Below are 12,117 nucleotides of genomic sequence, written 5' to 3'. Positions count from 1 at the left end.
TGCACAATGCTGGAATGGTCTACAAGACCATCAGCAAGAAGCTTGGTGAGAAGGAGACAACTGTTGGCGCGAATATTCGCAAATGGAAGAAATACAAGATAACCCTCAAACTACAGGGGTCAGGAGTGTGTAATTTACAGAGTATAGGGGTGAGAAGTATGTAACATACATGGTACAGGGGTCAGGAGTGTGTATTGTACAGAGTACAACCTAACTCTAACCCTAACCCTAACTCTAACTCCAACCCTAACCATAACCCTAACTCTAACCCCAACCCTAACCCTAACTCTAACTCCAACCCTAACCATAACCCTAACTCTAACCCCAACCCTAAACCTAACTCTAACCCTAACTCTAGCTCTAACCCTAACCATAACCCTAACTCTAACCCCAACCCTAACCCTAACTCTAACTCTAACTCTAACTCTAACCCTAACGCTAACCCTAACCCTAACTCTAACCCTAGTCCTAACCCTAACCCTAACTCTAACCCTAAACCTAACTCTAAAACTAACTCTAACCCTAACCCTAACTCTAACCCTAACTCTAACCCTAACCTTAACTCTGACTCTAACCCTAACCCTAACTCTTACCCTAACGCTGACCCTAGCTCTAACCCTAACTCGAACCCTAAGCCTAACTCTAACCCTAACTCTAACCCTTATCCTAACTCTAACCCTAAGTCTAACCCTAACCCTAACTCTAACCCTAGCTCTAACTCTAACTCTAACCCTAACTCTTACTCTAACGCTAACCCTAGCTCTAACCCTAACTCGAACCCTAAGCCTAACTCTAACCCTAACTCTAACCCTTATCCTAACTCTAACTTTAACTCTAACTGTATCCCTAATCCTAACTCTAACTCTAACCCTGACCCTAACTCTAACTCTAACCCTTCTTCCGGTTTCGGCGCCGCATGGAGTAGCTGTCTCTCACAACAGCTCCCGCAGCATGACCCTCAAATCGGCCTGAAAAACCTGCCCGACCCCCCCACCGCTGCTCGCAGCCCCCGGGTGACTTCCAACCTGCACCTGGATCGTTTTGTGGAGAAAATCGGCCCGCAATCGTAGACGGCTCAGACGGCCCTGACGGCCCAGCCGCAAATCGAGGCCCTGGTCTCGGCCTTGTCGGATCACGTGGCGGATGCGCCAGACATGGATGTGAGCGGCTGCTCAGCTTCTCCCTCCTCACAACATGCCTCCCCCTCCTCACACCAAGGAGACAACAATACAGAGCGCAATACTCAGGCAATGGCAGCACTACTGACCCCCATGATAGCTGCCTCAGTTGAGAACAGCAAAAAAAAGTCTGGTGCCAGAAAACTGGGACATTTGTGACAATGGGTGTAATTCTTTATGTCCTAGTTGTGTCCAATAAGCAGCTATATGGATGAACACACCAGGAGAGATGTGATAAAAGTGCATACAGTCAATGGCAACCATAAGGAAAAGCACTATTCGAGCCAGTCTTGTGCAGACAGATAAACAGGCAAAAATCAATAAGAAGAACCATTTATCGATTTATTGTTGCTATAAGATGATTTTTTTAATTAAAAAAACAACAAAAATTCTCCTTTGCGTAGATGGTAGACAATCAACTTGCTCACCACTATAATGGTACCTTATGGCGGCGGCCAATGGACCGACTTGCTGATAGATTTGCTGCAGTGATGGAATCCTTATGCATCCCCTATGAAATCCACACAAACGGGGAAGGGGGGGGGGGGGACCCAACTTTAGTGTGGACCGGAAGACGATGTAGAGCCTCGACCGAGTCCCTGATGGTATCCAGCGGTGAGCGGCTGTCAGAAACCATGAATCAGACTGAGACAGAAGTACAGTTAAATCTCACTTCTTTAATAATAATGAAAAAAGGTAAACAGAGTAAACGTAGTCAAAACATAGCCAGAACCAGGCTATGGAACGGATAATCAGACAAGCCAAAACGCCAGGAAGCCAGAGATGAGTGTAGTAGAACAGCAAGCAGGATCTGGAGCCAGAAGGAATGTCATCCAAGCAAGACTTTAACAGGAACACAGGAGAGCATTTCTAGAGATGTGACCAAGGTGAAGGCAGAGATCATGTGGGGTGGACGGTTTAAGTAGGCAGGACTGACGAGCAGGATATCATCAACAGCTGAGTCATTGTGGAGAGATAGGAGCTGGCAATTAGCCGATAGCTGAGCGGCCAGCCTAGAGAAGGAGGGGCTGAACCCAGCCCTGACAGTACCCCATCCTCAATGACCCCTGCCCCTCGGAGGAGCACCAGGCCTGAGGGGAAAACTTCAATGGAAATCACCGAGGAGGACAGGGGCATGTACGTCCGAGGATGAGACCCAAGAGCGGTCCTCCGGACCGCACCCTTTCCAATGCACCAGGTACTGTATGCGCCCACGGAACCTATGGGAGTCAACAATGGACTGTACTTCATACTCCTCATGGTTCTCAACCTTTACAGGGTGAGGACAAGGCACCGAGGTGGTAAAGCGGTTGCAGACCAAAGGTTTTAATAAGGAGACATGAAATACATTTGAGATACGCATATTAGAAGGAAGGTCTAATGCGTAAGCCACTGGGTTAATCCTGCGAAGAATACGGAAAGGCCCAATAAACCGAGGTGCGAACTTCAGAGAGGGAACACGAAGTCAGAGGTTGCGAGATGACAGCCAGACCCTGTCCCCAACCTGGTAGGAAGGCGCAAGCAGGCGTCTGCAGTCAGCATGGAGTCTGTACCTATCATTAGCATGTCGCAAAGCCTCCTGGACTTGTGACCAAGTGGAACGAAGACCACGGAGATGCTCCTCTAATGCAGGAATACTCTGCGGAACAAATGAGTCAGGCAACATGGAAAGTTGGAAACCATAGTTCGCCATAAACGGGGACAATCGGGAAGCAGAATTCAAGGCACTATTGTGAGCAAACTCTGCCCACGGTAAGAGGTCTGACCAGTTGTTATGATGGTCATAAATATAGCAACGTAGGAATTACTCGAAGGACTAATTGGCTCGTTCTGCGGCCCCATTGCTGCGGGTGATATGCAGAGAAGAAAGCAAGCTGAATTCCCAACTGTGCACAAAAGGCTTGCCAGAACTGGGGCACAAACTGACTACCCCTGTCCGAGACAATCACCTTGGGTAGCCCATGTAAGCGAAAGATCTCCCGAGCAAAAATGGAAGCCAGTTCCTTAGAAGTGGGCAATTTCTTAAGTGGAATACAATGAGTCATTTTCAAGAACCGGTCAATCACCATAAGGATAACTGGGTTGCCCTGGGAGTTGGGTAACTCCACAATAAATTCCATGGGCAGGTGGGTCCAGGGCCTCTCTACATTGGGTATGGTTTGTAGCAGGCCTACTGGATGATGTCGTGGAGCACACATGGAACAGGCAGCTACAAAGGCATTTACATCAGCACGTAGAATAGGCCACCAGAATTGTTAGGAAATGGCCCAAAAGAGTTGATTCTTCCCAGGGTGGCCAGTAGCCTTGGAAGAATGGTAAGTCTGGAGCAGGGCAGTGCAGAGATTCTCCTGGGATAAAGCAGCGGTCACAAGGTTTCTCAGGAGGAGCATGAACCTGAGCAGCAAGAATTTTGTCACCCAAAGGAGAAGTAAGACTGGTGTGAACTGTAGCCAGAATACGATCAGGAGGAATCACAGGAACCGGAACTGACTCCATCTTGGAAGTGCAGGAAAATTGTAGTGACAAAGCGTCAGCCCTTATATACTTAGTACTGGGTAAGAACGAGACAATGTAATTAAAACTAGACAAGAAAAGAGGCCATAGCGCCCTTCTGGGAGAGAGGTGTTTAGCCTCAGACAGGAATGTGAGATTCTTATGATCAGTAAGAATGAGAACTGGCACAGTGGTACCTTCGAAGAGATGTCTCCATTCTTTCAGTGCTAAAATGATCGCTAACAGCTCTCTGTCACCAATCTCATAATTGCACCAATTACACCAATTTCTTGGAAAAGTAGCCGCAAGGATACATAGCACTCTCAGAGGTAGGACGTTGAGACAGAAGGGCGCCAACTTCAGTCTCAGAAGCATCAACCTCAAGGATAAAAGGTAACGTAGGATCAGGATGTGCCAACACAGGAGCAGAAACAAAGGCAGCCTTGAGACTCTCAAAGGCCTTAATGGACTCCGGAGACCAACTCTGTGGGTTACCATCCTTTCTGTTCATATCAGTCAGGGGCTTGACCAAAGACGAGAAGTTACGAATAAACGTAAACTCACGGGCTACTGTAGGACTGCTGAAAGTTTCTCTGGGTCCATCGAAAAAAAACAGCAGTAGAAATTACATAACCCAGGAATTTAAACTGTTCACTATGGAATACGCACTTCTCCAATTTACAATAGAGAATGTTCTCTCTTAGTTTCTGAAGCACACGACAGACATCTGTGTGGTGGCTCTCCAGGGACCTAAAGGCACAATCTCTCCCTCCTCCTAAGGGTTCTCTCATCCGCAGAGAGATGTGTGAAGCCCAAGTGCATGGGTTCATCTTCACTTCACTGGGAGGTGAGGGAAGCAAGGGTGGGACTGCAAAGCTTGGAGACAAATATACAGGAGGCTTACGCAAGTGCTCCTTAAAAGAGAGTCTTTCTCTGATTCTGGAGTCAATGAGGATGGCAAACGTGATCAACTTCCCCAGCTCAATGGGTATATCTTGGGCTGCCATTGTCATTGTTCCAAGCAACCTCTGCTGCCAGAGTATGGAATTTAATAGCATAATCGGCAACATTTCTCGTACTCTGTTTGATGGACATGAGGCACTTGGCAGCAGAAGCAGAACATGCAGGAACGTGAAATACCCTTTTAAAGGAAGCCACCAACTCAGGGTAACTCAAGACAACAGGTTTTTGAGTCTCCCATAGAGTGTTTGCCCAGGCCAAGACTCTCTCAGAAAGCAAAGATATCATGAAACCTACTTTGCTTCTGTCCATAGGAAATGCCTGGGGCAGCATCTCAAAGTAGATCTCAACTTGGTTGAGAAACCCTCTGCATTGGACTTAATCGCCCCCAAATCGCTGGGGAAGCGTAGCGGAACCAGACATACCTCTTATAGGGGTAATACTCGAGGCAGGTGCCTGCACAGAGACTGGAGCAGCAGCAGGGACTACCTGCAACTCAGGTTGTACCGGAGCAGCCACAGTGGGAGATTCCAGGTGAGCCGTGAGACTCAGGAGCGTTTGTAATGCCATGGCAAACTGATCCATGCGGTGATCCTCCTCATCCAATCTGGAAAAAATATTACCGCATCGCATCCCTCTACATTACTAAAACAGTTCCTCCCTCCAGGTCAGAACCCAAAACAAACTTAATACCAGCCCAAATCCCCCACAAAAATTGTCCCCCCATGAAAATCACCTCTTGGAACGTAAATGGGCTTAGGTCCCCCAACAAGAGACTTAAAATCCTTTGCCATCTTAACAGAGTTAAAACCGACATTGACCTACTCCAGGAGACACATCTATCATTCCCCGACTTCCATCGCATGAGAAAGCTCTGGGTAGGTACTGTCCTGGGATCCAGTGCAGCTGGACACAAAGCAGGGGTTCTCATCTTGATACACAAAAACCTCCCCTGTGAAGTCATGTCTGTAGCCCCCGATGATCAGGGTCGTTTCCTCACTACACATATCTGCGTATATCCAATATCTACCCCCTAATAGCCCTGGCAAACAATTCTTTAGCGAGATCTCCACTAGATTACTAAATACTCCGCATGTCCCATAAATAAATGGAGGTGACTTCAACATCACACTACACCCGACGGATGACAGATCTACACTCAAACGCCCCCGCAAACTCCTCAAAACCTCTAACGTAATGCAATTCACATCCACAATGGATTCTCTCTACTTCCACGATATCTAGAGACTCTTATACCCAACGGACAGGGAATTCACTTTCTACTCTAACCCACATAACGTCTTCACCAGAATCGATTACCTCTTCTGTACTGACAGTCTTGTCCCAATGATCTCTGGAGCAGACATCCATGACATATCGGATTATGCCCCTATATCAGAAACTCTTGACAACCCTTACCTACATCCTAACCCCAGAATATGGAGCTTCCCATCCTATCTTTACAACAACTCTGATTTCCAATCATACATGGAGACAGGGGCGGACTGACCATTCGGGCACTTGGCACTGCCTGAGGGCCCCATGCCACTAAGGGGCCCCATCAGGGTTGCCAGCCTCAATAAAACCAGGGACACTATGTAAAAATCTGTGTTTTTTTAAAAATTCCAAGATTATAGCTGCCCCACCTCTCCAGTACCTATTCTGTGTGTGTATACTGTGTGTGTATATTGTGTGTGTGTGTGTGTGTATACTGTGTGGCCCCATAATCTCCTATTGCCTGGGGGCCCCATAATCTCCTATTGCCTGGGGGCCCCATAATCTCCTATTGCCCGGGGGCCCCATAATCTTCTCCTATTGCCCGGGGGCCCCATAATCTTCTCCTATTGCCCGGGGGCCCCATGAGTTGTCAGTCCGCCCCTGCATGGAGGAAGCGTGGAAAGATTTTTCTACAGCTAACACCTCACATGCTGACAACCCAAACCTTTTTTTTGGAAGCTAGCAAGGTCTTCCTTAGAGGCTGGATCATCTTATATGCTGCTTCTTACAAAAAACACATTATAGCAAACTACAAGACAGCTAGCTCCAGACTCCAACTGGGACGACAATCTCTATATACCCTAGACTCCCCTGAAAACAGAGCTAAATGGCAGGCAGCAAAAAAGAGCTTTTGACACCTGGGCAGACACGCTAGAACTGACAAAAGGAGCCCACTTAGACGCTACCCTCCACAAATTTGGCAACAAAGCAGGTAAATTGCTATGCAAAGGCCCCTTCCGCCCTACCCATTTCACCTCCTTGTGAGACGTCTCAGGTACCATTAAAACCTCGCAACAGGAGATCAAAAAAGTCATGCTACTATATTACTCATCACTGTATGCTACTGACCCAATAGACAAAAAATGTGCACAATCTTTTCTCGATAAAATATTTTTGCGAACGGTCACTCCTTCCCAACTTGAAGCCTTAAATGCACTATTTTCCTTATCCGAAACATCTACCACCATTCGAAATCTAGCTCCCTCTAAAGCACCGGGCCCTGATGGGTTTAAAGGGGAATTCTATAAAACCCTACAAATAATAACATAACCCACCCTCCTCAGTGTCTACAGAGACACATGGTAAGGTGGACCATACTTACCTATGGGGAACCAGGCCATCATCAAATTACTCTCGAAGAAAGGAAAAGACCCCCTTGAACCGGGCTCCTATAGACCCATATCACTTTTAAATCTGGACCTCAAAATTCTCTCAAAAATTGCCGCCACTAGACTTGCCAACATCATTCCCTCCCTGATACACCCTGCTCAATCAGGTTTCGGAAAAGGGAGAACAGCCACGTTAAATATTCGCAAAGTAATGATGGTCCTAGAACATGCTAAATTTAATCTGGGGGGAGACTTTGCCATCATCACTCTGGAAGCGGAGAAAGCCTTCGACAATGCCAGCTTTGAATGGCTTTCGATGGTCATGTCAAAAATGTGCTTCATTGGCCCTTTTAATCACCTTGTGAACGCTATGTACACTTCTCCCGCGGCCAGACTGGTGGTGGCCAGCCTTCTCTCCGATGAATTCCGCCTCCACAAGGACACAAGACAAGGCTGCCCCCTCTCCCCGCTGCTATTCAACCTAGCGTTAGAATCCCTTTCTAGATACCTAACCCAAAAGGCCCCACCCACTGGCAAACATGAAATACGCACCTCCCTCTTTGCCGATGATGTTCTCATCTTCTCAGCGAACCCCTCCTCTGACATGTCCACTATTAAAACAATATTTGATGAATTTAAACTTTGCTCAGGTCTCCGTATTAACTATAATAAAAGTGAAATCCTCCCCATAGGCACCCTCTTAATCCCCCTGGGTCTCACATTCGCCTTTCACGGTAACCAAATCACACGTAACCTACCCAGGCATCAAAACAGGGAAGCTACCATCTTCTATATGCCACCTCAATTACCCCCCTCTGATTACAAAGATATCCCAAGAGTTGGGTAACTGGATGGATCTACCTCTCTCACTCCTGGGAAGATGCCACCTAGTGAAAATGGTCAGTTTTGCACACCTGTTGTACCCGCTCCAAAAGATCCCACTGCTCCTGAAACATAAGGATATTAAAATGTTAAACAAAGCTATCTCTAAATTTCTCTGGCAAAACAAATGACCACGCATTGCTTTTGCGAAACAATATCTTCCCTGGCGAGAAGGGGGTATTAGTCTTCCCAATGTCAGAACATACAACTTAGCATGTCTTCTCCGAATAAGCCTAGATTGGATATCACAATCATCCCACTATTCAAACTACCCCATTGAATCACTAATGGCCCACCCCTTCTCCTTGGTTGCCCTCCTTCACTGCAAGTGGAAATCTACCCCCTCAACTATACAACATAACCATCTCTTACGGGACACTGCCATAGCCTGGAGAAAAGTAAGAAAAAGCCTGAAGCTCTCCCCCTTCATATCCAGACACCTTCCAATCCAGGGCAACCCAAACTTCCCACCGGGTAAGCAAAAACCCATCCTCATTTGGCAACAAAAAGGCCTCACCAAATTCTCTACACTATGCGATGTGGAAATGGGGCGACCCCACATCTTCTCAGTTATTGCTGAAACATTCTCCCTTCCCCAGTCCCATGCTTTCCACTATGGGCAATGTGTCAGCTTCATTTTCAACTCATGCAGAGAGGAGCGCAAAAGATTCAGAACGACTATCGCAGATCATCTGCTTCAAGAAGGCTCCTATACCATCTCTGACATCTACAAACCTCTCCTGAAAAAGACCACTCCTACAATATCATCCTCATCAGCAGCAAATTGGGGCAGAGACTTCCCTGGTACAGATATAGTAGATAAACTTCTACAGGGCTACAACAAAATCCTACAACTGATCCCAACGAATCTTGGAGAGAAACTCAACTGAAAATCCTTCACCGTGCCTATATACCTTTCCTCTCTCAGAAAAAAACAACCAGGGCTCTGCCATCTGCCCCCTATGCCATCAAACCAGACCTTCCTTAACTCACCGTTTTTGGGCATGCAACTACATCTCTACCTTCTGGGATCAAGTTATATCTTTCATACATGGCATAACTCTGCTGAAATTATCAAAAGATCCCCTGCTTCTCATTTTTGGGCACTGGGACAAACAACTGTTGATGTTGTTCATTATCATTTTTGTACTACAATCCACCTATGTATACTACGCCTGAGCTACATGGTTTAGTCCAAATGTTATATGAAAATTGTATTATCATCTTTGCTATAACCTGTAATGTAATTTCCTTCAAATTCTGTTGAAAAAAACCCCTAACCCATAACTTTTACCTTTACTTTAACTTTTACCCTAAACCTAACACTAACTCTAACCCTAACCCTAACTTTAACTCTAAACTCTAAAACTAACTAAAGCTAACTCTTATCTAACCCTAACCTTAACCCTAATGTGACTGTGTGTATGCTCCATTGTACTTTTGCTGGCGGAATTCCAGCCAGCAAAAGATTGAGAGCAGGTTCTCTATTTTTCGGTTGGAAAAGGTTCCTACCCGAAAATGCGTTCGTCTGTATGCAATTCCGATGCGCAAAAAATCACGCATGCTCCGAAACAATTCGACACATGCTCTGAAGCATTGAACTTCATTTTCTCGGCTCATTGTAGTGTTGTACGTCACCGCGTTCTTCACGGTTGAAAGTTCAGAGAACTTTTGTGTGACCGTGTGTATGCAAGCCAAGCTTGAGCGAAATTCCGTTGGAAAAACCATCCAAGATTTTTCCGACATAAATGCCACTTGTGTGTACAGGGCATAACCCTAAACCTAACTCTAACCCTAACCCTAACCCTATCTTTAACTCTAACCCTAACTCTAACCCTAACCTAACTCTAACCTAACTCTAACCCTAACCCTAACTTTAACTCTAACCCTAACTTTAACTCTAACCCTAATCCTAACCCTAACTCTAACTCTAACCTTATCTCTAACCCTAACTCTGGCTCTAACTCTAACCCTAACCCTAACTCTAACCCTAACCTAAACCCTAACCCTAACTCTAATTTTTAACTCTAACCCTATCTCTAACCCTAACTCTAGCTCTAACTCTAACCCTAACTCTAACCCTAACTTTAACCCTAACTTTAACCCTAACCCTAACTTTAACTCTAACCCTAACTCTAACTCTAATCCTAATTCTAACTCTAACTCTAACCCTAACCTAACTCTAACTCTAACCTTAATCCTAACTTTAACTCTAACCCTAACTCTAACTCTAACCCTTACCCTAACCCTAACTCTAACTTTAACCCTAACTCTAACTCTAACCTTAACCTAACTCTAACCCTAACTCGAATCCTAACCCTAACTCTAACTCTAACCCTAACTCTAACTCTAACCCTTACCCTAACCCTAACTCTAACTTTAACCCTAACTCTAACTCTAACCCTAACCTAACTCTAACTCTAACCCTAACTCGAATCCTAACCCTAACCCTAACTCTAACTCTAACCCTAACTCTAGCTTTAACTCTAACTCTAAACCTAACTCTAACCCTAACACTAACGTTAACTCTAACCCTAACCCTAACCATAACTCTGACTCTAACCGTAACCCTAACTCTAACCCTAACCCTAACCATAACTCTAACCCTAACTCTAACGCTAACACTAACTCTAACCCTAATTCCAACTCTGACTCTAACCCTAACTCTAACTTTAACTCTAACTCTAACTCTAACCCTAACTCTAACTCTAACTCTAACCCTAACTAACTTTAACTCTAACACTAAACCTAACTCTAACCCTAGCCCTAACTCTAACTCTAACCCTAACCCTAACCTTAATCCTAACTCTAACCCTAACTCTAACTCTAACCCTAACTCTAACTTTAACTCTAACTCTAACTCTAACCCTAACGCCCCGTACACACGATCGGAAATGCCGCCGGCAAAACTCAGATGAGAGCTTTTGGTTGGAAAATGTGACCGTGTGTATGCTCTATTGGACTTTTGCTGGTGGAATTCCAGCCAGCAAAAGATTGAGAGCAGGTTCTCTATTTTTCGGTCGGAAAAAGTTCCTACCCGAAAATGCGTTCGTCTGTATGCAATTCCGATGCGCAAAAAATCACGCATGCTCGGAAACAATTCGACACATGCTCGGAAGTATTGAACTTCATTTTCTCGGCTCATTGTAGTGTTGTATGTCACCGCGTTCTTCACGGTCTAAAGTTCAGAGAACTTTTGTGTGACCGTGTGTATGCAAGCCAAGCTTGAGCGAAATTCCGTTGGAAAAACCATCCAAGATTTTTCCGACATAAATGCCACTTGTGTGTACAGGGCATAACCCTAAACCTAACTCTAACCCTAACCCTATCTTTAACTCTAACCCTAACCCTAACCTAACTCTAACCTAACTCTAACTCTAACCCTAACTTTAACTCTAACCCTAACTTTAACTCTAACCCTAATCCTAATCCTAACTCTAACTCTAACCTTATCTCTAACCCTAACTTTAACCCTAACCCTAACTTTAACTCTAACCCTAACCCTAACTCTAACCCTAACTTAAACCCTAACCCTAACTCTAATTTTAACTCTAACCCTATCTCTAACCCTAACTCTAGCTCTAACTCTAACCCTAACTCTAACCCAAACTTTAACCCTAACCCTAACTTTATCTCTAACCCTAACTCTAATCCTAACTCTAACTCTAACTCTAACCCTAACCTAACTCTAACTCTAACTCTAACTCTAACCCTAATCCTAACTTTAACTCTAACCCTAACTCTAACTCTAACCCTTACCCTAATCCTAACTCTAATTTTAACCCTAACTCAAACTCTAACCCTAACCTAACTCTAACTCTAACCCTAACTCGAATCCTAACCCTAACTCTAACTCTAACCCTTACCCTAACCCTAACTCTAACTTTAACCCTAACTCTAACTCAAACTCTAACCCTAACCTAACTCTAACTCTAACCCTAACTCGAATCCTAACCCTAACCCTAACTCTAACCCTAACGCTAACGTTAACTCTAACC

Source organism: Aquarana catesbeiana, linkage group LG03, assembly GCF_042186555.1.
Source record: "Aquarana catesbeiana isolate 2022-GZ linkage group LG03, ASM4218655v1, whole genome shotgun sequence".
Classification (NCBI taxonomy): Eukaryota; Metazoa; Chordata; class Amphibia; order Anura; family Ranidae; genus Aquarana; species Aquarana catesbeiana.
The sequence above is the reverse complement of the archived record's forward strand: the minus strand, read 5'-3'. Positions refer to the sequence as shown.